Below are 6,532 nucleotides of genomic sequence, written 5' to 3' on the forward strand. Positions count from 1 at the left end.
TTGAAGAGTTATTATTTTCCCAGCAGCGGTTACATAAAAACATACTTGTTATTCCAGGGACATGCTTGAGAAGGAAAGTTCACACTGAGGCAAGATCAGTGCCTGTTCATGGGGGTTCATGTTCATGCCCTGAGGGGGCAGCTGCCCATTTAATCAATGAGGAGTTTCTTACAAAGCAAAACCTTCTGTTATGGGGGACAAGAGTGGGCAACAGAGTTTACTGTACCTTAAGAATTGTCACTTTGCTCTTCGTTAACCCAACAACCACCTCATTCCAGTGCCCTCTTCTACAGTCGTCGGAAACTAGCTAAAAAAAGACCCAAACTGACATCAAAAATTCCCAGACAAAACAGCAAGTGGAAAATCTCATCAGTTCCCCAGCAGCAGCCCCGTCTGCAGCCCTGCACTGGTGGGGTCTGCAGGGCCTGTGCCCCCAGCCACACTGCTGCACCGGCCGCTGTGGAGACATCACATCCTCACTTCATCTTCCTGGCCTCCCCATCCGACTGGGAGCCACCTCAGAGAGCTAAAATGGCCAAAACCAGATCACCCCCTTGCTCACTTAGATCCTTCTCCTGCCTTAGGCCGACCTTAAGTCCTGCAGAGCAGCACCGTCTCTCCCCATCCTGTGCTCCATGCTGCCTTCACCTCACGGCCGGGTCGCCTCAGGCGGCCACCCCTGGTACCCGCCCGCCCGGCTGGGCCCGGCAGGGTTTCCCCGGCAGCCACCTTTCACCTGCCAGATGTGTCCAAATAGCTGGAGCTGCTTCCTCATGGTCTGCTGAAAGACATCAGTCTGTCTTTCTTTAATCTGACCCTTGGAGGATTCCACAACCTCACCCAAATCAGCTAACATAACTGAGCCCCTCCCAAGGCTATCCATAACATCAATACCTGAAATTTGGTGGTCCTTTCCCCCTCGCATGAAGCATTATCACTTCCTACCCATTTGTTGATCTGCTGGGACATTTTTACCACTTGTACCGTAATCCTTTTAGGCCAATTACCACTCCATATAGAGCGGCTTGTTAGGCAAACAAATGGTTGTCCTTGTGCACAATATCAGCAGCAACCATCTAGTTGATAATTTCTTTATCACATTCATTTGAAGGAGTCAAACAGTTTTATTTTTGTCAAAACAGAGCAGTAAGAAGCTGAGCTCTCCTGGATCTCCCTGCTCGTTGCTGATTAGCTTGTTAAGTTAGTCATGTAACGTGTACAGAGACAGTGAACTTTTATTTCTTTTTCACTCAAATGATTTTGAAGTTTGGATTGAGTCACAAGGCATAAAACCAGGAACAAAGCACTGAAAACAAAACCATTTGCAGTTCTTTGCTTTGATACTCCTACTCGGTTCACAGGCTTGGGGTCTCAGATTTTGCTTTTATCTTAACCTTTCCTGGAAACCCTGTAGATCCCCTTGGCCACATGAATCTCACAGTGATACCAACCTGTGCAAGAGATCTGCATGGGACTACTGATACATGCAAAGTTATTCAAATACAAAAGTGTTTTGGATCTGCGGTTTTAGCTGATACCTAATGTACAGTATTGCTTTCACAGTTCTCAATCGCATGGGCCCCAGTTCAGGAGGAAATGTAAGCACCTTTGTAAGTCAAAATGGAGGATAGTACTTAAGAGCTTTGCATTATTGACCTTAGTCCATAACACTTACCTTAGTAATAATACTAAAAAAAATATATATTTCTTTGAGGCCTGTCTGTATTCCTCCGAAATGATTCATTTATAAAATACCCTGCTTCTTTTCAACTTGGGCCTCACTGAGGACCAGTACCTTTTATATATTCGAAGAGAGGCACATCAGTGGAAGTTAGAACCACTCGAAAGAGTTATCACAGTGCATCATTTTTATTACTGCTCATGGTGACTAATAATTCTTATCTCTGAGTGGCAGAGGAAAATACCAGCACATGGGACATGCAACTAAAAGCCCAACAACCAAATCTTTTGTGTAAACTACGGCATTAGCTGAGGGAGGAAGTTGTTTTGTTATATTGTGGCATTGAGGAAACATATTTTCCAAATATTCCTGCCGAGAGATCCCTCTGCAGTCACACCAAGGAATTACTGCACCTCGGTGATAGCAGAGTGCAGGCAAATGATTGGTTCAGCTCTTGCAGCTCCCCCATAGTATCCATGTAAAAAGACAGCAAGTGAAACATACAGCTAGCTTAACGAGTCCCGTGTGGATAGGAGACTCAATTAAAATTAAATTATACAACAAATTAGGTTTTAAATGCTGTGCTGCTTAGCCAGCTAGACAAATAATAATTAGAGATGTACTGATCTGTTGCTATGTACAGTTGAACACTAGAACTGCTATAACTGCTTTCAGTGTGCACTGACAACACTTCCCTCCCAGCTCAGGGTGGTTTTATATGACATTCCAAGTAAGCCATCCCTCAACAGGCCCGTTTTGTATTTGTTACCCTCCTGAGCTGGGCAGGATGGTCAGAATCTTTTTCTAGAGTCCATCTTTCCCATCAGTTAAGGTTTATTTAGCAATATACCTCCCTCTCTTTTTCTTTCTAGAATCCAGGTCATTCTAGGTGGAATTAGTATCCAGACTCTGAATTTTGTAGGTATACATATATTAGATTCAGGAGAAAAAGAAGCTACAAATCTTGTTTCTCTTTTTCCCTACCAATAGCAGTACACATTCCAGCAGTTTCAAAATACTCCGCGATGCGTAGATGGATACAAGCCAGAAACTGCCACCTCTGATCCTGGTTCTAGCAAATTTAGGAGCTCCTGGTAAAGAACAATATAGAAATAAATCTAATTGAAAGGGACCTGAGGACAGCTACTCAAATCCTACTGTAAAATTTCAAATGTGTTTGTATTGTGCTAATGTCTGGAGCTCTTGATCACTCTGTGATAGATAACATTCAGAAAGAGTGATGTTGTTCAATTTTCTCTGCATTTTTTTTCACGTCTGGTGAAAATAATATTAAATTCTTAACATCAGATCTGGCGAATGCAACATGGAAAACATATTCATGATTTAAAAAAAAAAGTGTTTTGCATGGGAAATAAAGTATTTAAAGATCATCCTAAGGCAGAAAGAGTAATGGTATCGTACAGCCATCTTCAGTTATGGTTTCCTACTGCTGGCTGCTTGTCCATGGGTAAGGAAAAACAACTTTGTAGTGCAAAAGAAAACATACCAAGGACAGCCTTTTAGTCAAGCATTTTTCCAAATACTGGTAGCCCAGTCTTGCAGATTTGTGTTCCTCTCATACTATAAATGAGAAAGCAAAATGGAAGTATTTCTAATAGCCTTAGGTTTTCTATTAATATGATGAGAAGGTTTGGTTTGTTTTGTAAATCCAGGCACAGCCCTACAGTAAGGTCTTCCAGCATTTTACCTGGCCCAAGCCCACCCCAGCCATGAGAGTAAGGATGTATACTGATTCTTACATATCTTGGACCAGATTCAAATGGACACCTTTAATTGTTCTTGTCATTTACACGTGATGTTCCAAGTTTTCTTTTTGATCACTTAACTCATTATGTTAGAGAAATTCACCAGCACTTCCTCAGTCACAGTCTTAGATTGACGTGTTTAGTCTGAGAAAGAAAAAATATTGCATGTATAATCTCAGGATGAAAAACTGCCTACAAAAAAAATTTACAGTAATATTTCTGCAAAGACTCCCCTCTCCATGGATAATTGGGAAAATTTACAGTCTAGTTAAAGAATTGATTGCATCAAAGGGGATTTGTAAAATATTTCCTTCCTTTAAGTGTTTTGAAACATATTTCCTCCAGGGGGTGCCAAATTAACACCACTGGAAACTAAAAATATATAAATTATCTACACAGAGGACATGACAACTGTCCATACTGTACATTTCACTGTACCTTGTGCGTGATGCACTCCTCCAGCCTGCGCCAAGGGCACCAGCGCTCGGAGTGAAATTTCTCAGCTGTTCACTCGCGAGTCTCTCCTGAAGTCAGAAACAGTGCTGACCAGTCCTGTGATTAATGTCATCCACATTCCCTGCCAAGTTCAGATCCGATACATCCCTTGGAAAAGAGCTTTGAGAGTGGCTGAGTGGAGAGAGACATCCATCTCAGCCTTTGAAAGAAAGAGACCTTGGGGAGGCAAGAAGTTACAAATGCAGTGACAGCTGTACATTGCTTCGACCCGTTTATGAATAAGGGCAGAAACCTGGACACAAGAATTTAAATGACACAGAAAAGCTGAAGGAAAGGTGGTCAGGAGTGTCATCCAGTTTTCTACAGGTCTGAGGGAATGTCAGCCCCAAGTAAGGATGTCTGTAAATGGCGTTATAGCAGAGGAGAAGTTTCACTGGCTCAGAAAATAGAGATCTATCACTTAAAACATAAACCTTCCTTTGAACAAGTGACCACTTTACTCTTAGAGAAGTCTATTTACTACATGAGAAAAATCAATCTAATCACTGTTTCCAGACAAAGAAGTAGAACAAAATTGTTCCGAAGTAATGTAATAATATATATACCTTTTCCACGTCTCGCTGCTCATGTTTGTGCTTTTATCTACACAGCAGTTAAAATAATCACACAGTCCAGATATTCTGGATCTTTCACCCGACTGCATTAGAAATATTACTGAAAGAGTGCCTGGTTATCTTCTACTTGACGGTAAATCTCTGCTGGATAATTAAGTAGAAACCTTCTAGAATACTCCAATAATAAAAGACAAAATCCCCAATTTATACTTATTTTTCCTCTCATTTCAGAATGCAAGCTTACTTTCTTACTTTGAGATTAGCAATGAAAGCCAACAGTAGCAGTGAAAACTAATAAAATCAATCTGTGACATCATGTAAGTGTGGACATTGTCAGAATGAAAAAAAAACCTTAAGTATTAAATTAATCCATTATTAGGGCAATCTCAGATCCAGGCCTATCAGTTAACACTGTATTGAGATGCAGAAGAGATGCTCATTTTTCCAAAAAAAAATCACCTCACTAAATTCTCAGCTGCATCTACCAGTGCAGTACCACTGCAGTCACTGATCAGTAACTTTGCATCAGCTGAAAATATGATCACTTGCCTGGACTGGACAAAGCTTTGAATTGCTCTGGAAGCACAATGAATTCATGAACCAAAACCTCGAATGCTGGGAGTGATCTCTGTGACCATGTAGGAGCTGTAGCAATAGGCTCCAGAGGGAAGGCTTTCCTAGTCTTCCTCCTGGCAGGAAGGTGCAGAAAGTTTTCAGCTCTTTTAGGGGAGGAGAGCACTTGGTGGTGGGGTTCAGGGAGAAGGAGCTCACCCAGGTACTCTGCCCTGCAGATCCCCTCTCAGCTGGGCGGCTCTGTAATGGGTTGTATCCTTGCTACACAATAACCCCAGGAAATATTGTCCCTGGTACAAGGGGGACAAATCCCTTTTTGAGCTGGATATGGGGAGATAGAAAAGGTAACTGAAGGAAAAGGGAATGATGGGCTGAGTACAGTTCCTCCTCCCAAGCTGCTGAGGTAGGTCTTTAAATCACAGTGTGATAGAGTAGCAGACCAAGCAACATACAATCAGGATGTTTAGTGAGATTTATTTTTATTTTACATGTTGTACAGTGTAATGTTCTGTAAATTGACTAGTGTAGGCACTGAACCAGAGACAAGTTGGTAGGAACTTGGTATCACCTGCAGTACATACCTGGAAGTCTAGTCATTGTTTCTGTAAATGATAGCACGTCCCAAATTGCATCATATTCAAATGAGACACTGGGATTAATGGAATATCTAATCTTGTTCGTTGCTTTCTCTCAATGCCATATTCTAGAGACACATTGTTATTTTTATTTTGCATCACCTTTGGAGATGCAGGCTCGCACACTAACCTGGTTTACACTGAATTGCCTCCTGAGAAAGGGAAGAGTCTGTCTTCTACATCCTGTACAAAAACAAAAGGTCCCATAACATCTTGTCTGGCTTATTATAACCAGAGAATCAGATCCATCAACCCTGGGGGATGGGGGAGCTGCTTTTTTTTTTTTTTTAAATTAAAAATCCCTGCTGTGGATGTTGAGAGGAAATCAGCCATAATTCAGGAGCAGTACTTCTGGTGGACAGTGAGATGGAAGGTTTCATATTAAAGCCTCAGGAGGCCAAAAAGAAAATTGAAAATCTGGAAGTATCAGCTGATGGGCACTATACTTCCATTACAAAGAGCACCAAGCTCTATAAACCTCTTGGCAGGAGGGATAAAAGTAGAATCAAAATAATGACCTCGAGATCAATCTCAGGCTGGGGAACAGTAGGTTTACAACAGATGCCAAGGAAAGGAAAGGAAGAGCAAATGCAAATCAGATGTCATCTTCAACCTGGACCTTGTTCTGGGCCTTCCTGGTCAAAAATGTCCAAATCTACAGTTTGTTCCTGTATAACAAAACAAATATATAATAGTTTCTCTTCATCCATGCAGCTGGAACTCTTGGTTGGGTTTTCTTCACTTTTAATCTCCACTGCTGCATTATTCTTTCCTTCATTTTTGTTATTTGATGTCTTGCCCAATTCT

This window comes from Caloenas nicobarica, chromosome 16 (assembly GCF_036013445.1).
Source record: "Caloenas nicobarica isolate bCalNic1 chromosome 16, bCalNic1.hap1, whole genome shotgun sequence".
NCBI classification, from domain to species: Eukaryota; Metazoa; Chordata; class Aves; order Columbiformes; family Columbidae; genus Caloenas; species Caloenas nicobarica.